The following is a 25,153-nucleotide window of genomic DNA, read 5'->3' on the forward strand; positions in this document are numbered from 1 at the left end:
AATGCTGTTCAAGTGCAGGGCGGGTGTCATGCTAGGACCCAGCAGCAGTGGACAGGGGCTCTGGAAAGGAGCTGAAGAGTGGCAGTGTAGCACTAGGATCCAGTGGTGGCAGCAGCAGCAGGCAAGGAGGAAGCGAATGCTAGGCTCATCCCCCACAGCAGGGAGCAACTCGCAGCTTCTGCTTGTGGGGATTCTGGGGCAGGCTCCAGGCCACATCTGAGCCCTGGGGCATGGAGGTGGGGGTGTGCAACTGCTCAGACCCAAAGAGCTGGGAGGGGGACTCTCCAACAGAACTGGTCCCGCTGCTCCCCAGGAGCCTCTCCCAGGGCAGTACCCCCAGCCCAACCAGCCCCTGCCTGGCTCAGCCCCTGCCCCTGGGTGGGCAGCATGTGGGGGTTGGGAGAGCCAGCTGTGGGGGCTGAGCCTATCAATCGCTTCTTCCTTGCCTGCTGCTGCCACTGGGTCCTAGCGCTACACTTCTATGCTTCAGCTCCTTTCCAAAGCCCCTGCCTGCTACTGCTGGGTCCTGGCACAACACCCGCCCCTGAGCACTGTTCTGCGGCCTGGCAGCCAGCGGTTTGTGGACTGGTACCCGTTTGCGGATCGGCACCGGTCTGTGGACCAGAGGTTGGGAACTGCTGCTCTTGCGAGACAGAAAGTGTGCATTCGGGCAGAGTCACCAATGACTGCAATGGAAAGAGACAGAGCCACCAAGCAGTGGTCTGGCAAGGAGACCCAAGAAGAAGGACAGAATCCCCAGAGAGGCCCCATAGGTATTGTGATGTAACAGCTATGAAGATAGATTCTATATGGGCTAGTGACCATAGCAAAGTGGAGGAATGGAAGCCACAATTTTTGGGTTCTCTTTCCAGCCCTCCCGCCAACTTGATTCACATTTACCCTGCTCAGAGGTGTGTTGAGTCTCAATGTCTGTGATGGATCGGAGATCCTGGGATGAAAACTGGGTAGGAATGCAAGTATTATTACACTGTTCTAATTTAACTGTAAAGAGAAGACTAATCTTCCTTTAAAAAGTAACTGGGATGGAGGTGATCTTGTCCATGAATAGTGCAGTGCTATATTCAGTTAACATGTTGCCATTCTGTGATCCCTGCTGATTTCTCCCCTCCCCACCACCACCACTAAATAAAGCTTTTCCTAAAATGAAGATTTATGGACATGTGCTTCTCATTATATCCATGTCTTCTACTTCCCTTAGTAAAATGTCTGCAGCATGGTCTAGTATTGTGCTTTTTCCAAGTACAGGTTATGACCCAGTACAGGTTTGTGGAATTACATACTGGGTCACTTACAAATGTAAAATGTCATGACCTCTTAAAATGTCTTCCATTACAGTTTTAAAGTAACATTAGAGTCATTTAATTGTTGGACATTTTACTTATTTCTGTTAAGACTTATTTGTTTGCAGTTTCTTACGCACTAAGAAAGGTTTTGAATGTCATCTCTTAACGGGACTTCTTTCTGCACACTGTCAGTTTTGTTAACTCTGTGGAGACTTGGGTTAATCAACAAATCTTCATTCTGAAAAACTGATAGTTTTCTAATTAGAATAAGAAGTTTGGTAATTAGAATAAGATCAGTCATCAAATCCATCTATAGGTATAGGTTGTCTGCAGAAGTAAGTTCCAGTATTAACAGACAGACTTCTGCCTTGTTGACATTGCCTGAACAATCTACTCAAAAGAAAACCAAATCATGGCTGAGGCAGCTTTATGATGCTTTTTGAAATATGGTTTCATCAATTGTATTAATGCAGATCAAGATCTGGATTCCCAGTGTGGTGTTTGCAGTGAAGGGTGTGCAAAACAAGAGTCTAAAAACTGTCAAAATTTAAAAAAAAAAATTTTAGAAACAAAACATGGGAAACTTATTGATGAGACTGCAATACTTTCAAATGAAGTGCAAGTTCTTAGTCAGTCAACTACTTTGAATGATAAGACACAACTAGCAGTGTATTTGATTGTGTACTATGTGGCAAAAGAGAAAATGATCTACTGGTTAAAGGAAAAATCTCTGTATATGGTAAGCACAATTTTTGGTGAGAAGTCTGTTGAAAAATTGAGTCATATGCCTCTCAGTGATAATACTATGTCTGGGCGAATATGTGATATTGCAGAGCATTTGGGTGCATTAAGCCTAGTTTATTACTGGGATATAGTCAGCCAGGAAATTTACTATCCAGCTTTGACGAGAGAAGTAATATTTCAAGATGTGAAATGCTATTAGTTTATGTGAGGTTTGTATGGCAAGATCAGGGCCAGATTATTCAGTAGGCACAGTGCCTAAGGCCTACAAAATTTAATAATTGGCTCAAAAATTAAAAACTACTAAATCACACTTAATACTTTGCTATTGTTAGTAGAATACATGTGCAAATGTTGAAGATCAATTAAAGATCAATTAAATGCAAATGTATTAAATCTTTAGTTAACAAACAATACACAGGTATAACATACAATTAAATATTTATTTTGTGACTCTTTTTGTTAGCAAAACCACAATCATCAAATGTCATTTTTTTCAAAAGCTCACTCCCAATTGAAAGTAGTGCAAGGGAAGATAGTGGTTTCTGTCCCATGGTAGACTGAAGACAGTTCTTTATATGTTTTAACTTTGAAAAAGAGCGCTCCCCTTTACAGTTTGTTCCCAAGAGGGTGAGAGATGTTCTGAAAGCAATGTTGACATTTGGAAAACTTGTTACCAATTTGTCTGCTGTTTGTTCACTGATCATTGCTGCCACAGATTTCTTCCCTGCAAACATATGTGAGAACAATAGAAATCCATTTGTAAATGCATGTACAAGATCTACTAATGCCCTTGCTCTAGAGGTGACTTCAGCACTGGACATTGAGCTCTCCACAAGAAAACTGAACGTTCATTTAATGTGGCATATGCTGCTTGTTGTCTGACCATCTCAACTATACGTTTATCCATGATAGGATAGAAGTACTGGGTGTGAAATTTGTCCCTGTCACTCAAATCCAAGACCGTATTATCCATACAAACTTTCATCAAAAAATTGCTTTCTCAGTCATTTGCTTTATGTGGTCTCATTGTAGTTGAATGGTCAGATATTTTGCAGTTGCCTCAACCACATGAAATTTATTGTGGGTATCACAAAAGTGTACTAAAAGACCATCATATAAATTCATGACAGTGCACAACTAAATGCCAGGCTTCTGTAGAGCTTTATTCACACAAGATTAGCCTTTTGTAGTGTATCATTCCAAATGATGCAGATCAAAGGTATCTCGAACTGATACAGCTCCTTATTCAGTGACTTTGCCTCGTGGACAGCTGCTGGTGGTTGTCAATCACTTCCAGGTATGTCTATCAAAGTCTGACAAATTTCAGAATAGTTCGTATAAAATGCTCTGGTGCCATCACTCTGTGCTGACCATCTTGTTTCTGATACGCTTTGTATTTTGCTTCATGTTATTTACTAATTGAAATAATCTCTGGGGTGAAGCTGAGAAGAACATAAAGAATGACTGCAAAATCCAAGAAAACCTGATTGCTGCAGGGCAACACTCAATGGCAAATGATCCAACCAAATTCAGACTGTGGGCAGCACATGGAACCCCTTCAGCCAAACTTCACAAAACCTAGCTTGAACCCCTGAATAAATGCCACTCATATTGCTGGCATTATCATATAACTGTAGCCTGCAGCTTGCAATATCAGTGCCATGAACTTTCAGAATGTCCTGCAAAAGTTCAAATAAATATTTTTCATCGTGTTGTTCAATGGGAATGAACTGGAGAAATTGCTCAAACACATTTTCATCACTGAGTACATATTGAAACACCACTGTAAGCTGATCAGTGTGACAAATATGGGGGAAAGAATAATGTAGCACCTATTGTTAGACTTGTAGAGCAAACACAAAACAGTGACTCCTCAGCAGTTCTAGACCAAAATATTTTTAGTCTAGTATCAGGAGGAAAAGATAAAGAGCTTGCTTTTGGCCATATTGTTTGTTAACCAGAGGCAATCTGCCTGGAGATGCTAGCCTGAGCTAAAAATTAGTTTGTTTGGAGGGAGTGAGATCCAGAGCAGACCAATGAAGGAGGTGGAGAGATTCTGCATTAGCAGATATTAATGCAGGATCTGACTTTGCTTATATTGGTGTTTTTGTATTGTAAAGCAGTTAGGCTATGTCTACACAGAATGCTATTTCAGAATTACTGATATTATTTCAAAATAACCAAATCTGCATCTACACTACAAGCATTTATTTTGACATAATGTTGAAATAATGTCGAAAGGAGGACTTCTTAACCTGGCAACGTCTATACTGCTGAGAAGTCAGAAAAATATGCAAATTGTGAATCACAATTTGCATATCTTTTTCTGCTTTTTTTTTTCCTGAAAGAGGCTTTTCCAAAATTTGGCCCATCTACATGGGGCCAAATTTTGGAAAACAGTCCTCTTTTGGAACATCCCTTATTCCTCTCACTGACAGGAATAAAGAGATGCTAAAGAACACATCCATTTTTTTGGAAACTGTTCCGAAAAAGTGGATGCGTTCCTTGGATGTGGCAGAGCTTTTGGGGGATACTTTTGGTATACCGGAAAAGCTCTACAGTCTAGACATAGCCTCTAACTCGTGTAACCCTCCTTGTATGAGGAATAAGGGAAATCAGAGGAAAAGTGCTCTTTTTAGACTTCCTGCAGTGTAGACAGTGCCAAAAGCCAAAATAAGCTATTTCGACTTAAGCTGCACAATTGACATCACTCAAGTTGTGTAGCTTATTTTGGCTTTAGCCCTGCTGTGTAGATGTGCCCTCAGGTTGCTGTTGTAGATAAGGATTCTGTGGATTGGCCTAGCCCATGATATTTGCATGATTACATTTCAAAGGAAGTTTACATAGGTGTTCATGGCTTAAGGTACAGAAAGAAAAGGATTCTTTTAGCAGATTTTTTGGAGAGCAGATTATCTGAAGACTCTGATCTTTATTATTTTTAAATCTCTTTTGTTACTAATTAATATATGGTAAATTGTTAAAACTGCAAGAACTTTGCCATTGAACCCGTTTATCTGTTTGGCCTTTCAATTAGAGTTGGATTCCAGAGAAATGATTTCCATTAAATTTTAGAATTTGTTTTGGGAAATTTGTGGTGGTATTAAGGCCAGATCTTTTTCTATATGATATAGTTCTGGCTCTTATGAGCCAGTGGGCGTATTAGGTGTGCTGTAGGATGAAGACTGTATTTGCAAGCTCTTTAAAAAATTGATCTGTTTACAAACTGTGAAGCTATGTGTTAAAGTGCTGCCTTGGAGTTTCCACTCTTTGAGTTGGTGACACACACAATGTGAAAGTTTCAAACAAGGATGACTTTTATCTGTGTTTACAAGTCTCTGTTTCACTTGCATAATGATCTTAAACATTCATTTAAAATACCCATCACCAACCACTTGGGGCTTGTCTACACTGGCCCCTTTTCCGGAAGGGGCATGTTAATTTCAGCTATCGTAGTAGGGAAATCCGTGGGGGATTTAAATATCCCCCGTGGCATTTAAATAAAAATGTCCGCCGCTTTTTTCCGGCTTTTAGAAAAGCCGGAAAAGAGCGTCTACACTGGCCCCGATCCTCCGGAAAAAGCGCCCTTTTCCGGAGGCTCTTATTCCTACTTTGAATCCTGCGGATTTCCCTACTACGATAGCTGAAATTAACATGCCCCTTCCGGAAAAGGGGCCAGTGTAGACATAGCCTTGATGCTTTACTTCCCTTCCTATTTTCATATTTGCGACTTTATTTGCTTCCTGTATTGCTTTATTACTTATTTTTACTGTTCTATGTTTGTGCTCTATTAATCAGATTAAGATTTGACTTCCCAGAGAAACTGAGTGCATGCCTTTTTCAATCCTTTCTAGTGTAAGAAAATATTGTATTAATATTTGCAAGGAGAGCATGACTGTTTCCAGTTGATTCATAGATTGCTTTAGCATCTTAAAGCTGAGTTATGTGTGGCTAATATGCATTTTGGTATGTTTACTAGCTTAAGCAGTTAGAAAGGATGATAAAATATATGTAGTTCCAGGGTAGTGTTAATTTTCTTTTTATTTCATATTAAATAAACATCATAAGCATTGCTCCTTGTTAATTATCCTTTGTTTTAAATTTTTTTGTCTTCCATTCCTATGAGCTGTTTAAAATATATATATTTATATCTAGGTTTTTTGTTTGTACTGGTGGTGTGCATAAGAAAATTCAACCTGCTCAAGAATGGAAAATATTAGAGTAATAAGCAGCGTTCCCTACAGTGTTTGCATTTCTCAGTTGTGTTTCAGAAACCTTAGGCTACTACTTAACATTGTGTCTAGCAGAAATGTATGGCCAGCATCAGCCAACGTAGTTATTTTGTAAATGATGTTGAACAGTCTTGAGAGACAATGTTGCCAAGTTATCAGCTCTGTGGCTCAATACATTACTCTGTGGATATTATAGAAGTAGTGGTGGCAACATCACCTTACTTTTCTTCTTCTCAGCTAATTAGTTATGTGGTGAATCCTAAGTATAATTGTAGTATACAACAAAATGCCTTTTTATTTTAGAATGAAATATCATGAATTTCTCACATGGTGCACCACTTTCAAGAGAAAAAATTAAAGTGGGTGATATTAGGTGTATAGGTAATAGGGCATTTCTTCATTATATATTTCTATATAGTCTAATTTAGGGGCCTACAATTATTGGAGTGCCTAGGGCCTACATAAAACTTAATCTGGAGTGGGCAAGATGACTTTATGGAAGATTTGCTGTGCTCCCTGGCTTCACCAACAAATGCAGCAGTGGTGAAGCACTGCATGACTGCAGTGGAAAATACAAACTGGCCTGGATCAACTGCAAAGGAATTACAAGTGATGGTGCAGCAATTATGACAGGTAGAAATACTAAAGTTATGAAAAAAATATCTGAGCTAGCTGGTAATGATGTTGTTTGGAATCACTGTTTCATTCACCATGAAGCTTTGGCGTCCAAGTGAATATCCCCAATCTTATGGGAGTACTGAAAGAAGTGGTGAAAATAGTTAATTTCATTAAAGGAAACTCACTGAACAGCAGGCTTTTTCAAATGTATGCTCAGACATAGGAGCAGAACTTACTCATTTTGGCTATGTCTACACTGCAGGCTTCTTGTGCAAGAACTTTTTGCGCAAGAGTTCTTGAGCAAAAGTTCTTGCACAAGAGCGCGTCTGCACAAGAGATGTGCTTTTGCACAAGAGATGTGCTTTTGCGTCCTTGGCGGTGTGGACGCTCTCTTGCGCAAGAAAGCTCTGATGGCCATTTTAGCCATAAGGGTTTCTGGTGCAATAAACCCCTGTTCCCATCCATGCTAGACTTTTTGTGCAAGAGCTCTTACGCAGAAAGGCTTATTCCTCGTAGGGAGAGGAATAACTCTTACACAAAAAACGCTCTCTTCTGACAATCTACTGTAAACTCTCTTGTGCAAGAACGGGCTTGTAGTGTGGATGCTCTGCAAGTTTTTGTTCTTGCACAAGAAGCCTGCAGTGTAGACACAGCTTTCCTGTTTTATATTAAAGTATGGTGCTCAGGGTCGGCCCGAGCCCTTTTGGCGCCCTGGACCTGGGTGCGCAGCGCCGCCCCGGGCACAGCGCACATGCACGGACCTGCCCGTGGGGCGCAGGCCCGCCCCCCCTGGCTGCGCGAACCTGCCCTCCGGGGCACTTGGTGCATGCGCAGGCTGGTCACGGCTGCTGGCGCGCAGCCTGGTGCCCGCCCCCGGGGTGCACGGTGCATGCGTTGCCCAGCCTGGCTAGGCCAGTGCTGCTGGTGTGCGCACCGGGCCGTGCAGGGCCCCGGAGCCATGGAGGGTAGGGCACTGCTGGCCGGCGCCGTGGGGATGCGGGCAGGCCAGCGCTGTGGGAGCCGGGTGCGCGGCTCCTGATGGCAGCTGTAAGCGATGTCCCTCATCGGCTGTAAGGGATGCCCAGCTTGCCCATGCCTCTGTCCAGCCCTGATGATGCTGTCACAGGGCCAGGTGCTTTCAGTGGTATACAAACTCAGGAATGAGAGTCACGTTGTCTAACTTGGCAATTTTGACATAACAAGGAAGAGGCAGTGATTTGTTTCAACACTGTGAACATATACAGTCATGCAACAGGTATGAGCACTATGGCAAGCATGACTGAAAAGAAATTGAGCTACGTTTTCTCAACACTGTTACAACTCCCTGAGAAAAACAGCATCCTCCATATCCACCTTTCCTCAGTGAAATGCATTCTGCTCCTGGTGCTTTGCAGAGAACCCATCCCTGGTCAGATCATTCAGCTCAACTGCAGCGTAGCTGACAGGCTCCCCACTGCCTCTGGTTAGGCTGGAATCCAGGGAGACCCTCTTGCTTGGGGCATTGGCAGGAGGAGCCCAGCCCTGCATGTGCCAAAGCCCCACACAACACTGGCTTGGGGAAGCTTCTCTGCCTCGCAACTAAGCTCTTCAGTGGCAGGGAAGAGGCTAGTTCCAGCCTGTTTGTACCTTGACCTTGCAGGTTCCCCACTCCTTGGGGATAGGACCTATGGCAAAGGCACTTATCACCCTCTTCACATGCTGCCCTTGCCCTAAACCCTACCCCTAAGGAGTGTGGCGCTGCTGTTTCCGTTAGGCACCCTTCCCTGTAGAGTCACCTCTCTGTCCGGTTCTCGGAAGACCCTGTAGTCAGGTTCCCTGGGTCTTGTTGCTCAGTGTATACTTAGGGCTTAACCCATTCCTGTCCATGCTGTAGTAGGGGACAAGAGATGGCAGGATTATATCAGTGGCCAGCAACAGCTTGGAGGTGTTAGCTGCCTTTCTATACTGTGCAGGTAAGAAGGGACAGCTTTCTTCTGGACACAGTGGGGAGTGGTGTGGGGAGGAGGGGCAGGAGGGAAAAGATGATCTCTGGAAAACATGGGCCAGGTAATCCCTACCCTCCCACCCCCATTCCACTCAAATCAGCTCTCATCCCTTCCCTTCCACACACTGCTGAAAGGCTGCTGCTGGCCATGTTCTAGTGTGAACCCTGACAGAAATCTGGGGAGGGGAGAAATACAGTGCCAGCTTTCAGGAGAGGCAGGTTCCTCTGGGGCCCCAGTCAGGCCTGTAGGGTGGAGACCACTGGGTAAGGAAGGTGGGTCAAGTCGATTGGTCACCCCCATTCCTATGTGAGAGAGGTATATGGGAATGAGTGTGTGTCATCTCTCCTTGTGAAAACCTTAAAGACATGAGGGTAGAGAAAAAGACTCTGGGGGTGTGTCTAAACTACATGGCTCCGTTCAGTTCTCTTCGAGCATGTATAGAAGTTCTGTGATTATGGCTATCTGTAAATATTTGGGAAGTCTTCATACACTGCTAAGATTGGGTCCACCTATGTAAGTAGGTTTGATGTCTCAAATTAAAAAACTGTTGTCTTCCAATCTTTAGTTAAATTGTGACAATGGAAAGGCTTCCATTCTCCGTGTGATGCATTGTTTATTAAAGAAAATCTGTACTCAGCTGGAACTGAGCCATTTCAGTGACTGTTGTTTTTTTGCCTATTCTCTGTAATGTCTGTTTTGTATTGGAAAACAAAGGTTAATTTAATTATTGAATGTGCAGAGCATGCATTAAACTTAACATGTTGAGATAGATGTGGTAATGTAATTCAGCACTCTGTGATACTTCAGTTGTCAAAGCCTTGGGTTTTTCACTTTACTCACATGAATGTCAAGTCAAAGCAACAATCAAATTATACCTCAGATTTTTATACTGAAGAATTGTGGTTCCAGTTAGTTCTTCCCCCCTACTTCATTGTGAGTTATTTACTCCAAACCAAAGAATTAGAAGTACCACCCAGGGAAGGCTACACTTCATAGGTATTTTATAATGGATAGTTGGGTTTTGAATTCATTTGCCGATGTCAACCAATTGTATACTGCTCAAATGTTGCCAATTTAGGGTTGCCAGGTATCCGGTATTGACCCAAACAGTCCAGTATTTTCTCCTCCTGTCTGAATAAAAAAATTCAGAAAATACTGGACACCTGGCAACCCTACAACACACTCAGCAACGTGTTGTTTTCATTCCGGGTTCCAAAATACTAATAGGTGATACAAAGGTAATAGTTACCCAGGAGGAAAAGGGGATTAATCATTCTTGGCAATGGTAACCTGTCTTAAAGTATGGCTTGAGTTAAACAGCAGAAGGAGCCTTTGCTTAAGTTCCGCATCCTAATATAGAGATGGTCTGAGATGTAAATCATCACTGTTTGTCTAGTGTTACGAGTACAAATATTCCATTTTCAACTAAACAGGATGTTTTGATTTTCCTGATATCTCCCACAGAGTGATATTGCAATTTGTGTTGAGGAAAAGAAACAACAGCTCGACCAGTGCAGCAAAAAATAAACCGTGTTTCTGAACATGCTTCCAAGAAACACGATTAGCTGAATAAAAACATATTTTCTGTTCCCACCTAGATTTAATAAAAGTATCACTAATCTGAATTTGAGAACATAATTCCTTAAGAAAACAGACAATGGAGAAACTAGGAGTTAAAAAATACAGGACTATGTAGCACTTTAAAGACTAACAAGATGGTTTATTAGATGATGAGCTTTCGTGGGCCAGACCCACTTCCTCAAATCAAATAGTGGAAGAAAATAGTCACAACCATATATACCAAAAGATATAATTTAAAAAAAATGAAAACATATGAAAAGGACAAATCACATTTCAGAACAGAAGGGGGATGCGGTGGGGGCGTGGGGGGGAGGCAGATGACTGCCTGTGAGTTAATGATATTAGAGGTGGGGAAGGGTAGATGTCTGTGAGTTAATGGTATTAGAGGTGATAATTGGGGAAGCTATCTTTGTAATGGGTAAGGTAGTTGGGGTCTTTGTTCAGCCCCCTGCGGAGAGTGTTGAATTTTAGCATGAATGTCAGATTAGAGGATTCCCTTTCAAGTGCAGATTTGAAAGTCTTCTGACGTAGGATGCATATGATTAGGTCATTGAGACAGTGTCCTTTCTGGTTGAAATGGAAAGAAACTGTTTTTTCTTTGTGATCCTGTCTGTCTGTTTTGTGGGCATTGATTCTTTGTCGAAGTGTCTGAGACGTTTGTCCAATGTACATAGCAAACAGACACTTTTGGCACATGATAGCATAGATTATATTTCTGGATGCGCAGGCATATGTATTCTTGATCTTATAACTCACTTGGTTAGGCCCAATAATGGTGTCAGAAGAGTGAATATGTGGACAAAGCTGGCAACGGGGTTTGTTGCAAGGGAAAGTACCAGGGTTGGTATTAGTGTGGTATGTCCTGTGGTTATTGGTAAGAATCATCTTGAGGTTAGGTGGTTGTCTATATGGTTGGTATATATGGTTGTGACTATTTTCTTCCACTATTTGATCTGAGGAAGTGGGTCTGGCCCACAAAAGCTCATCATCTAATAAACCATCTTGTTAGTCTTTAAAGTGCTACATAGTCCTGTATTTTGTATCAGCTACACCAGACTAACATGGCTACATTTCTATCACTATTCTAGGAGTTAAAAAGTTATTTGTACTCAAATATTTGCTACTTTATTCTTTGGAAAATTAACTAACAAAGTGGCATCAGCTGAAAGGAGTGGAAACATTCAACAGATGATCCAAAAGCAGCTGAGGAAACAGATGAGAAAATATGTGAGAAAGTCCAGTGACAAAGGGAATGATCACAGTCTGTGTCATGGGAGCAGGGCTGGCAACATGGTAAATTAATTTGTGAACAGAGAAAGTGGTGGAGGATTGTTTGGCATGATCTCTGAGTCTACTCTAAGGAAACACTGATAGCCTGAGATATGTGGGCTTTAGAGATTCAGAGGGGCCCTTAAAGAGAGTATGATGGTCCCCCCCATGCTTTATGAAATTTGGCTTATGAATAGAAATATACATAACTCAGAGATGTTTTGGACAAAATATATCATGTAACCTATACATTTTAATATTACAGTCTGCTGAATCTGTATATCCTATTTTGGTGCATGTAGCATTCTTGTATGAGAAGTTAGAAATATGAAGTATGAGACTGTTTATAATTTTAAATGTGCTAATGAGAACCATTACTGATACTCCCTCCCAAAAGCCTTAACCTAACTACTTGTAAACAGCCTTGTTTATCCTGGTAATCCAAAGGTGATTGGACAAGTAAGACATGTGACCATACAACCTGAAACTGGGATTCCATTTTGACCCTAGTATTTTTCCATGGAAGGGGGAGGTGTAGAAAAAAAAAGATTCCCACCCTAGGGGAAAGTCTATTTAAGCAGTGGGAAGCTATTGCTCTTATTCTTCAGCTGACCTGGCACACTCAAGGATACAAAGAAGGCTAGAGACCCAAGTCAGAGTAAAATGTTTATATGTGACTTGAAGACTATGCCTGAAATAAGGAAAGTCCTTTAGGGTAAGAATCTGCATGAAATAAGGTTTTCAGTGAATTAAAACTAGCTAGACATTTTCTTTTCATTTTAATTTAGTAACCTACATTGATCTGTCTGTTTTCACTTCCAACTACATAAACCCTACTGTTTGTACTGAATAAAACACTTTTGTTTACTAACAGGCCCAGTGTAAATAATTGGTATCTGGGGGATACCAAGGGAAGGACCCAAAGACTCCAGAGTGAGGGACAGCCCTGGTTTGGGAGGCTTTGCTGGAAAAGAGTTTTAGGGTGAGTTTGTAATGAGTTTGTGTACTGAAGTTTCAGTGTTAGAGTTAGCTAAGTGTTTTCTGTTATTTTGAGTTTGTAATCTACTTTGCTCTGCCTGTTCTCACTTATAATCACTTAACTCCTACTGCGCATACTTAATAACATCACTTTTATTTACTGTAAAAAATTATCTGGGGGAGCAATCAGTGTGTACATCGTCCTTTCATTGTTAAAAGGGGCTAACCTAAATAATTCATTGGGGGTTTTGATCCCATTTGGGGAGAGGTATCCCGGAAGGCTGGGCCCTAAACTGCACTTCTTTTGGGCTTGGAGAGATTCAGTGTCTACACTCATTCTGAGGGAGGCACTGATCTCAGCTTGGTGTCTTGGCTGGGGGAGACCAGGGAGCTGGCCCAGCAGGACAGTAAGGAACCCTAGAGAGGAGGAAGGCAAGGGGCAGTGGCCTTGTCAGCACCCAAGGAGGCACCCCCGAGGGTCTTCTATAACCTCACCCTGTTACCTTAAATTAATTAAACAAATTAATTGATGATTTGTTAGTCTTTAAGGTGCCACTGGACTCCTTGTTGATTTTACTACTGCCAAAGATTAGAAGAAAAGTCTGAGGGCTCCAATCACCTGTGCAGAATTGGTAGAAGTAATTTAGCTTGGAAGAAAGGAGTGTCCCCAGGAATAGATGGTCTGACAAGTGAGCTGTACCAGTCCGCTCCAGACCTGTTTGCTAGAATGCTAACTGGGGCTCAGTCAGTCTCTTAATAGAAGGGGACTGCTGGAGTTCTCATTTTGTTGGGCAAGCTGGGAGACATAATGTCCCTCAGTAGCTGGAGTACTCTCACCTTACTCAATATAGCCTATACAAACCTATCCCAAAGACTGTCAAGAGAGCAGAGGGAAATGTTTCTGTTTTCCCTGGACTAGAGTAAAGCCTTTGAGGGAGCTTAGCATGAATATTTCTGGGCAGTGTAACAAAATTATGGGATTCCTCATCTGTGCCTCTGTCAACTGGTGACAGGGATCAAGACCAATTTCTCCAAGTTGAGGGGTGAGACAGTGGTGTTATCCAAATCCTCTGTGTTATGTCTTGACAGTAGATCCTTTGATTCAGTTCCTTGTTGGAGGGGAACAATTGACAGTAGGGAATCCTTTCAGACTGAAGAGCACCAGCTTCCGGCCAGTAGTAATCCCCTGTGTAATTGCCTTTGCAGATGACATTTCAGTGGCCATTTTAATTGCAGAAGATAACAAGAGACTTTGTTTCTGCTTACACACTTAGGCTGTGTCTAGACTGGCAAGTTTTTCCGCAAAAGCATCTGCTTTTGCGGAAAAACTTGCCAGCTGTCTACACTGGCCGCTTGAATTTCCGCAAGAACACTGACTTCCTACTGTCTGAAATCAGTGCTTCTTGCGGAAATACTATGCTGTTCCCGTTTGGACAAAACTCCCTTTTGCGCAAAGCCTTTGCGCAAAAGGGCCAGTGTAGGCAGCTTAGATTTGTTTTGCGCAAAAAAGCCCCGATCGCAAAAATGGTGATCGGGGCTTTTTTTTTTGCAAAAGCGCATCTAGATTGGCACGGACACTTTTCCGCAAAAAGTACTTTTGCGGAAAAGCGTCCGTGCCAATCTAGACGCTTTTTTCCGCAAATGCTTTTAACGGAAAACTTTTCTGTTAAAAGCATTTGCGGAAAATCATGCCAGTCTAGACTTAGCCTGACTGACAGAGCCTCAAGGGGACAGGGTAGGCATCCAACTCAGCTTGCAGAAGAGCAAGGCACTGTGGCTGAGTGGGTGGAATGGACCAGCCTTTCCCCTTTTACAAAAACTGCAGAAGAGAAGGTGGTGCAGGGGAAGAAGCTTAAAATAGTAGAGTTGGATTTCTGTACGGGGGCTGTGACAGGGAGCTGGAACTGGCTAAAGGCCCTGGAGAGTAAGATAGGGTATGTCTACACTACCCCGCTAGTTCGAACTAGCGGGTTAATGTAGGCATACTGCAATTGCAAATGAAGCCCGGGATTTGAATTTCCCGGGCTTCAGTTGCATAAGCGGGGCGCCGCCATTTTTAAATCCCCGCTGGTTCGAACCCCGTGCCACATGGCACGAACTAGGTAGTTCGAACTAGGCTTCCTAGTTCGAACTACCTAGTTCGTGCCGCGTGTAGCCGCGCGGCACGGGGTTCGAACGAGCGGGGATTTAAAAATGGCGGCGCCCTGCTTATGCAAATGAAGCCCGGGAAATTCAAATCCCGGGCTTCATTTGCAATTGCGGTATGCCTACATTACCCTCCTATTTCGAAATAAGAGGGTAGTGTAGACATACCCTTATAGAAAAGTGGAATGGATGGCGAGCTCCCATCATCTTCCAAAATGTAGCAGTTTTACATCAGTCCTTGCTTCTTTTCTTCTTGCATTTGGGGCAGCTTAAACCCTGAGACTGAATTATGATGGTGGCAAAGTCTGGGGTGCCCCACAGCTTCCTAGGTGACTCTTCCTACAGTCTAGGGCAGTAGTTTTCCTTTTTTTTTCTCACAACCTAGTTGAAGAAAATTGTTGATGCCCAAGAACAACATAATAATATCTTTGGACTAGAGCAGGGGTCTCCAAACTTTTCAGCCCGAGGGCCGCATTAACTATCAAACAGCAGTTCGGGGGCCGACTGCACACTTGAGGTCCAAATAAAAAACAATCAAAACATGGATGTTGTTTTTAATTATGTCTTTAATATTATTTTATTCAGTTATTATTTAATAACACATTCATACACTACACATGAACACCTGTATTAATGTGAATGGTGAAATTGTTTCCTGGATGCCAAAATAGCAGACATTTCTGGCTTTAGATTTGTTGTCCCTAACATCAACAGTGACCTGAGATTATCATCGGACAAGTTTGTTCTCAAATTGTTCTTCATGTATTTCATTCTTGAAAATGTTTGTTCACACAGGTATGTTGTTCCAAAGATTGAAAGGTACCTTGATGCAAAAGTTTTGACATTAGGAAAGTCTTCCTTGGGCAAAAACTGGTAAAAACCCACCAGTCCTATTTTGAACTTGTCCCTAAGGAGGTCATTTGCTTGCAACTCAATGACTTCCAGCTGCAGTTCATCTGGGCAACTGGCCACATCTGCTTCAAATGGGTTTTGAAACAATCTCACTTCTTCTGCCTTTGAATCCAAAAAGGTCTCCACGGGCCGGATGAGAGGGCCTCGCGGGCCGCATCCGGCCCCCGGGCCGTAGTTTGGAGACCCCTGGACTAGAGTGTGGGCTTTGGGATAGGGTCAGGGATGAGAAGTTTGGATGCGGGGGAGAGGGGAGAGTGAGAGCTCCATCTGGGCATGCAGGCTATGGGGTAGAGCTAGGGATGAGGTGTTTGGGATGCACAAGGGGGTTTTAAGCTGAGGGAGAGACAGAGGGGTTTAGAATGTGGGAGGGCTCTGGGCTGGGGTAGAGGGTGAGGTGCAGTGGGAGTGCAGGCTCCCTCTGGTGGTGCAAGCACTGAGGTGTGGCTAAGGATGAAGTGTTTGGGGTGCAGGAGAATGCTCTAGGTTTGGGAGGGCTCAGGCCTGGGGAAGCAGGTTGGTGCTCAGGGTTTGGGTGCAGGCTTACCTCTGGCTCCTGATCAGTGGCACAGTGAGAATGTTAAGGTGGGCTTTCTGCTTGTCTCGGCACCATGGATCGCGCGGCACCCTTAAAGTAGCCCACAGCAGTTCCAGCTTCTAGGCAGAGCTGCACAAGCAGCTCTCTGTGCTGATCTTGCCTTCAGGTACAGTCCCACTCCCAGCGGCCAGTTCCCAACCAGCGCTCAGGACAGGGGCAATGTGGGGAGCTCCATGCCCTTCCCTGCACCTAGGTGCCAGACCTGATGCTGGCTGCTTCTGGGGCAACTCATGGTCCACAATGCCAGGACAGGCAGGAAGCTGGCCTTAGCACACCCACGTGTCACAGGTCACTCCACAGCATGGAGACCCATTGCCTGACATTCCACGACCCAGTCCTGGGTTGTGACGCATAGTTTGAAAACCACTAGTTTAGGGTGTTTTGGCCAGGACAGTCTCCCAGTTTTGCCAAAAAGGGACTCGGTGTGCAGAAGAGGGCAGGGGGAGAGGGCTGGGGAGCCCCCTACAAGGGAAGGTCTGTTTACAAATAGAGGGAGCAAAGGAGTCGTGTGTCTATATATTTATAAGAGGGGCAATTTTGATGGTCTAAAATGCAAATTCAAATAAGGAATGAGCGAATCTGAATGAGGGCGAAAGGAGAGCAGAGAAAAGTCTAGATGGCTTATATATAATGTATGTGGCAGAATGGAAACACCTGCTATTTACTGACGACAACAGAGGAACTGTGAACAGTAGCTGCACTTTACTGTCTTTATTGTTTTAAATGAGGCTTTGTCTGCACTTCATGGTTTAATGTGCAGCTGCAGCAGCACTTTAAACTAGGAGTGTGGCCACAGCACGAGTCTAAGAGAGTTCTACCAGCACTCTATGTAAACCACCGCTGCTCCTGGTTCACACTGGAACTTTACAGCACTGTAACTTGCTGCGCTTGTGTGAGAGGGTGTAAATGAAAAGTATGTAAAGATGTTACCTACTTTGGTTATTCCTGCTTAACTTAGGTGCTGTATGTACATTTTCCTTTTTAAGTGGTTTGAGAAGTTGATGTAGTCAGAGTCAGCACAGGTTAGGGAGCCAGAAAAATGAATTCTCTTCCTCAAGAGTTGATCTTTGCCTACTGCGTAACTTTTCATTATCTGAGTTTGAGTTTCCACATCATAAAATGGGACTGTCTTACGCTTATCATCTTGTCAATACATTGCTTGATTTTGAATTCATAACCCTGCTAATACTTGTGACTGTATCGTTGGAGCCTGTAGTTACAGGTTAGTGAATGTGGACAGCTGAAGCTGTCTGTACACATAATACAGCATTATGCTGGCAAACTCTGCTTAAGTAGAAAATATTGTAGTAGCTCCTGAGACATGTGGGTCTTTTTTTAAAACAATATCTTTCGGTAAGTGTGGGAGACTGGCAGTCCGGACTCGAGTTCTCTAACTAGAAGTGATACTTGACTGTAGGCAACTCACTTAACCTCTATGTTTCACTATACCCATGTGTAAAATGGGGGTGGAAGAAGAGGGACTGAGGGGAAGTTCTGTGTGGAAGGCAGGAAGGAATATTAGAATCCTAAAACACTAGAACTGGAAGGGATCTTAAGAAATCATCAAGTCCAGTCCTCTGCCCCCAAGCACTGTACAGATCATCCCTGATAGATGTCTATCCAACCTGCTTTTGAATATCTTCAGTGATGGACATTGCATAACCTCCACAGGCAATTCGTCCAGTGTTTCACCTCCCTCACCATTATGAAGTTTTTCCTAATGTTCAACGTAAACCTCCCTTGCTGCAATTTAAGCCCATTGTTTCTTGTCCTATCATCAGAGGCCAAGGAGAAAATTTTTTCTCCCTCTTCCTACTGACACCCTTTTAGATACTTGAAAACTACTATCATGTTCCCTCTCAGTCTTCTCTTTTCCAAACTAAACAAACCCAATTCTTTCAGTCTTCCCTGTCATGTTTTCTAGACCTTTAATCATTTTTGTTGCTCTTCTCTAGACCTTCTCCATTTTTCCACATCTTTCTTTAAATGTGGTGCCCAGAACTGGACACAGTACTCCAGTTGAGGTCTTAACAGTGCAGAGTAGAGCAGAAGAATGACTTCTCATGTCTTGCTCACAACACCCCTATCAATGTGTCCCAGAATCATTGTTGCAAAAAAAAAAAAAAAAAAAAAAAAAGCAAACGTGTCACTGTTGACTCATATTTAGCTTGTGGTCCACAATGATCCCTAGATACCTTTCAGCAGTACTCCTTCCTAGGCAATCATTTCCCATTCTGTATGTATGAAACTGACTGTTCCTTCCTAAGTGGAATACTTTGCATTTGAACTAATTAAACTTCATCCTACTTATCTCAGATCATTTCTCTATTTTGTCCAGATAATTTTGATCCTATTCTCCAAAGCAGCTGCAACCCCTCCCAGCTTGCTATCATTTGCAAACTAATAATTGTACTCTCTATTCTATCATCTAAACCGTTGATGAAGATATTTAATGGAACCAGTCCCAAAACAGAGCCCTGCAGAACCCAATTGTTATTCCCTTCCAACATGATTGTGAACCATTAATAACTACTCTCTGAGAATGGTTATCCAGCCAGTTATGCACCTACCTAATAGTAGCCCCCTCTGGATTTTATCTCCCTAGTTTATTGATAAGAAGGTCATGTGAGACCACGCTGTACTAAAATCTAGGAATACTACATCTACCACTTCTCCCTTATCTACAAGGTTTGATAGCTTTCTTTGATAAGATATCAGATGTTTTGTTCTTTACAGATCCATGCTGATTGTTATTTGTCATTTTATTATCTTCCAGATGTTTGCAGATGAATTCCTTAATTACTTGCTCCATTTTCATCCCTGGCAAAGAAGTTAAACTGACTGGTCTGTAGTTTCCTGGCTTGTTCTTATTTCCCTTTTTATAGATGGGCATTATATTTGTCCTTTTCTAGTCTTCTGGAATCTCTCCCGACTTCATGATTTTTCAAAGACGATAGCTAAATACTCAGATACCTCCTTTGTCAGCTCCTTGGGTATTCTAGGATGCATTTCAACATGCACTGGTGACTTGAAGCCCTGCCGAAGCTATTGTACATTTCAAAAGCAAAGTGCATGCAGGGAGCATGGGGCCAGTGGGGGACTCAAGCAGTCTCCCACTGACCCCAAGCTCCCTGCTTTCAAAAGCTAAACCATAACTAGAATGTGACTAAAATGAATTAAATTTTCTGTGAAAACTTACTCTGACTCAATACTACCTCATGTAACACCTTATTAAGATTATCTACATCTCAGGGAATATCACGAGTCTTAAGTAATGTTTGTAAACTGCTTTGAGAATCTTGTAGAATAGGTACTGCGGAAATGCAAATTATTTGTATTTTTAATTACTTAAAATAATTTTATGGTGGCTGAATTATTTAACAAATATGTTGCCGCAATCTCTAATGAACAAGGACAGAGAACTGAGTTGCATAAATGGGTCATAAAGCTGATATAACACTTAGTAAAATGATGTATTTACAATGCAACCTGTAAAAGAGAATTTCACTGTTAGATAACTGTTTGGCGAGACCTCCCTAGAGTATGTTCCCAAATATATTTGATTCTGTTCCACCTTTATTAGAAGGCTACTTGCATTAATCATTTATGTCCTCCTTTAAGTAGCTGTTTAATACAGTTTCAGTGTATGTTATCTATAAACCATGTACTCAGTAATTTCTGGACACACTGTCTGACAGCATTCAAATGATAAAAATGGACAAAAGCCAACTGAAAATAGAACAACCCTCCAACTCACTAAAGAAGCCTTTTTCTCTGACCCCACTTACTCAGGAGTGGTAGGTGGAGATACAGGGGCCTTGCAGTGAGTCCTAAAGTCAATAAAATTGGGCTTTGTCTGAATTATGATTCATGGATGATTTGGAATTTTAAACTAGATGATGATTCCAAATTATGGAAAGCTGTGACTATGGTGAAGTGAAACTGCCAAAGGATGCGGAGAGTTCTAGCGAACTGTGCAGTATCCAAGAGGAAATTTAATGTAATTAATTATACGATAATAAAATGGAGAGGAAAATAAATCCCAAGCCAAACTTAATATCAATCAAAGTCCAGAGAAAATGCTTAGATAGCAGCAGTGGGGAACAAGATCTGGACAGTAATAGACAAATTAAACAACAGCAACCTAGAGAGATGCATTTGCAAAAATAGAAAATACCATTCTGGGCCTGATTCCCAAAATCTCCTCATTTTTGATCCAGGATTACCTCAAATTCTGTTTCATAGATGCCTAGTCTAATCCAGTTGACCATTATTTACACGAGGAATGCAGAATCATGAAGGTCATGTAAAAAATATTGTGGGTTAAAATAATCATGTGTTGTTGTTTTAAGTTTTTCCTGTTTCCTGGGGTGCTTCTATACAGCACTCTAAACTTGAAATAAGATCTTATTTTGAATCTATTTCAGAATAGCTTATTTTGAAATTTGGCATGTCTACACAGTGCCAAATTTCAAAATAATGCAACAAGGGTTACCGGGATGGCAAAACAGCGCACCTGTTATTTAAAAAAGTATATCAAAATAACGGACAGCTCGTGTCGACATGGGAACCTCCGGTATCCCAAAATAGCTGTGCAGTGTAAACATACCCCTGCATTCACATTGAGACTGAGGCAGGTATGATTCTGATGGGAAATATATTGATAGATTTATACCCCTGGAAAAACCAGAGAAGTAAACATTCCTTTTTACATAGCATTAGTAAAACTATGAATACTGCACTCTGTTTTAGTGCTCCATAGTCCTGAAAGGATGAAAATAACTTTCAGAGCATGTCTGCTTTAGGCTCTTCTAGGAAAGACAGGTAGAAATTGGTATTTACAGGTTTGGAGAAGGGCCATAAATACAATTAAAAATATTATAATAATTTGTATGATTTTTACGAGGGTAACAAAAAAAAGGGAGGGAATTGCTAGGTGTGGTCAAAGAAAACAAATGGAGAGAGACAGGGAAAGTCAAGCTGCATATTAGAAAAATTATATGGCACCAGTCAGGAAGTGCAACAATCCTAGTGAAGCTAGTGAGCCCCTCCTCAGGATATGGTCAGAGAGAACTGGATTTAGCACTAGGACTGGTCAAAAAATTTCCATCAATAACTCCCCTCCCCCACCCCCAACAAAAAAGAAAACTGGTTTTTGGTTGGAACAAATAAATTTCTCAAAGTATCTGCTTTCATCAGAAATTTAGTGGGGGGGTTTCCGGGGGGGAGGGGGAGGGGTCAGAAAATCAAAATCGTGAGTACTAAACATTTTTTTAATAAAAACAATTTTTGTTTTCTGAATAATTGTTTTCTGTTTTAGGCTAAACCTCATGGAAACAAAAAATAAAATGAAATAAAATGTTTTGATGAAGACTTTGATGAAAACAGATTTTGCTGATGAAAACAGATTGGGGAAAGGTGTGTGGTGCATATTTTTCCATGCATGGGGCGAGGGATGGAAACCCATTTTCCAAGTAGCCCTACTTAACACTTAAGCAAGAAAATAAATTGGTCTAATTGTCAATGATGTTAAAAATCCTTTATGCTACTCTGACTGCCAAAGGTCCTAGAAATGTCCCCTTAAGAATACTTCTTGGGCAAAGGGCCTCCTTGAATGGTGTAGAATTAGCATTAAGGGTATATAAGGGTTATCTTCCAATATATAAGGCTGCTCAGGAGCATAGCCAGAATACACTAAGGATCTTAGTCTTAAGCACGGTGCCAAATTCTACCTGTGCCAAATTCTATCCTGTTATAAGCATGCCCAACTCTCCTAAAGTGATAAGCTGTACTTGTGTCCAAGGGGAGAATAAGATTCAGAGGTCCATAGGTAATTTTACAAAGGTATAAATGAGACACACCAAGATTAAAGGATTTAACAGGGATCCCCTTGTCAGTCAATGGTAGAATGGTGTTTGCTAGTCAACTGCTGTAGAACAGCACATGCTGTTGGCCTGATGGCACACAAAATTGGTGGGTTTTAAAAATTTTCTTAACCACCATGTGATTTTCTTTTCTAACCTACGGGACAAATTCTGGTCTTGTTTACATGGATTCAATTCTCAGGTAACTCAGAGTAAAACGTGTTTTAATAAGACTAGTGAGAGTTATGAGCATACATCTCCTGCATTTGGATAGTAGAATGTATCTTTGTTAGTAGACAGTTTGTTCAATGTCTGGTTCTGACCTCAGGAAAAAAAGAGAAAGAACGTCATAAGCAGTAGCTACACTTTTCCTCCCCTTTCGTACCTCTCTTCAGTTCCTTGATCTAGATTTTCCATTACACCAGTATGAAGGGCACTGATGTACTGATGTTTTGTTCTGATGTACACTGGAGAACACTTATGTGTGTGATACCAGCATTGTTATGTTTCAGTATTTAAAAAGCAATATGATTTTACTTATGAACGAGGCAGCAGCTAATGTCAACTTGACTCAGAAGCAAGAATAAGTCTCTGAATTTAAAGTAAAACAGCACATGCTTCAGGATATATCCTTTGTGGCATATTTTACGCATTTAATAATATGTAATCAATTAACAATATTTAACTAAAATTTCTGGTACCAAAAGCTTAAAAAAGTTAAAGCTTCTGAATACAGAGTTTTCATGATTCTGTTTACAACATCATATTATAGCGTTTTAAAGCTGGAAAGATTAATAACTAGAGACCTGATCTGCCACAACATTATAAAGGTTCTTAAAAACCTTGAAACCTTTGTTAAGAAAATAAACAGAAAATGGTCTGAGTAATGCATATGTTCCTCTGGAATGTTATGGTCTAGCTACAATCTAAGCTGTAAGACTACCCTGATGGCTCCAGTTGTTTGCTTACATTGTACACAGATCACTCTCCTCCCTTCATCCTAGAATCTCTCCTTTGTTTTGGTTAGTTTCCTATCAGTCATGCAGGAGTGAATGTCTGTGTGTGTCCCACCACCCTTCAGGGGCACAGCTGGCAAATTACTGTTAGATTACATTAAGTGGTTATCTTGCTTGGTGCTACTGCTTGCGCTCCCTATAGCATCCAATATGGTACAAATGCAGTGTAATTATGCAGTGCATGGAGAAGGAGCAAAGTGCTTTGTCCTTGAATGCTTTTTCAGTACTGAAACACTAAGGACTCCACTTGAAATAATTGATAACAGGGACATTACACAGATAAAGAGAAAGATTTACAATACGATGAATGTGTGATATGCCTACAATATTTCAGAGACTGCCTATTCTTCCAGGATCCACCATTGCAGCTGTGACTATCTGGCAAACTCTGTTGACAGAATGGAATTATAGCTTTGAGGAATACAGAGATGTAGAGCACAAGGCTCTGGGGAGATAGGAGAGCAGAAGAAGTCATAATATTAGCATTTTCACTTCTCAGTGTGAGACTAACCACAGTGCACTGATATTCCACAAAGGACCAGTCTAGAAAAAAAAATATCCATGAACACACTTAGGCCGTGTCTACACTATGAAGTTCAGCAGGTACAAATTATATGGGTGTATAGCTGCTGAAATTTGTATATTGCTTGGACATGTGCACATTTGGCTGCTTGCACATGCTTGACACATGCTTAACTCAATTCACACAAGTAGACTTAGGCCAGGTCTAAACTAGATCCAGCAACTTGGCATCAGATACACAACTACAGCTACGTAGAATACATAGCTGGAGTAGGCTTACCTTAAACTGAGCTTGGCTGCAACCCCACAGCGGGAGGCCAGTGGGAACAAACACTCCCATCAGCTTCCCTTACTCCTTGCATGAGTACTGGATGCCAGCAGAGCACCCTCCAACTTTGATTTAGCAAGTCTTTACTAGACTTGCTAAATTGAACTCTGGAAGATTGAGTGCGGCAGCAGCTATCTTCCGTGAAGACATGGCCTTACATTGATATAGCTTCATAGTATAGAACGTAGATCATGCCTTAGGCTGTGATTCAGGCAGGCACTTAGACATAGGCATAATTTTAAGCATGTGAGTAGCCCTGGGACTCTCGTACTTTAAATGACACCTGGACTTAGGTGCTTTCTTGAATTGTGGCCATTGGCAATAGCTCATGATTAAATCAAAAGTAAAATGGAGAATTGTATTGCTGTTGTAAACAGAATGCAGTTTTGCAATCCAAATACAGTACATACATACTACAGTGAAAGAACCTTTAGAAATAGCTCTTTCTAAAGCTATTTAATCAAATAGCTTTGTAATCAAAATCCGGTATCTGTCTTAATTCTATTCCCATCCAGTACTTACATCATGCTCCTCAATTTGGTATCTTAGGTATCTTTGGTATCTCCATTTGTATTAACCATGTGATTAGCATCTGAGCATTTGGAAAGATCTACATATTACTCCTTTCTGCTTCCTGGAGGAGAAATGCATATGAAATTAATAATTCAAAGAATATATAACATCGAGTAACTTAAAGGTATAGAACAAAACAGATATTCTTGAAACAATGTTTGCTGGAAAGCTTGGGTGTAAAAATAAGTGGCATGTTTTGTCTTGACCAGGTCTTTTCCACACACAGGATTTGAACCAACTTAATTTAAATTGGATTAGTGTGTTCCATCCCTCCTCCAACTGTCATTACAAGATAACTGGTAAATTCAGGGCATGATCCTTCTCTTAAATCAGGGGCACACAAGCTTTGCCAAACAGTGGCCTGTCTAGGAGACGGACAGAGACACCTAATTTGCAGTTGTACTCATATGTAATGCAGAGTTATATATTTGCATTGCATTACAAGTCCTGGAAGGCAATACTCCTTTCCTTGAACAAATCACACTGGAGT

At 41.6% G+C, this 25,153-nt stretch overlaps 1 protein-coding gene and 1 long non-coding RNA gene across 4 annotated transcripts in view; both read left to right on the forward strand.

The window, feature by feature from the left end:
* Nucleotides 1–25,153, forward strand: part of ARHGAP6 (Rho GTPase activating protein 6) — a 479,589-nt gene that overhangs the window by 193,664 nt on the left and 260,772 nt on the right. The gene's annotated exons all lie outside the window — the stretch shown is intronic.
* On the forward strand, nucleotides 80–24,458 carry LOC142823724 (uncharacterized). Of its 2 annotated transcripts, XR_012898875.1 has the most exons (4): nucleotides 88–965; nucleotides 12,605–12,712; nucleotides 19,137–19,204; nucleotides 21,681–24,458. It is a non-coding gene; the product is annotated as an uncharacterized LOC142823724 (long non-coding RNA). The 2 variants fall into 2 exon arrangements; XR_012898874.1 differs by lacking the exon at nucleotides 21,681–24,458 and having other exon boundaries at nucleotides 80–965; nucleotides 19,137–21,569.

Source organism: Pelodiscus sinensis, chromosome 1, assembly GCF_049634645.1.
Source record: "Pelodiscus sinensis isolate JC-2024 chromosome 1, ASM4963464v1, whole genome shotgun sequence".
In the NCBI taxonomy this organism is placed as follows: Eukaryota; Metazoa; Chordata; order Testudines; family Trionychidae; genus Pelodiscus; species Pelodiscus sinensis.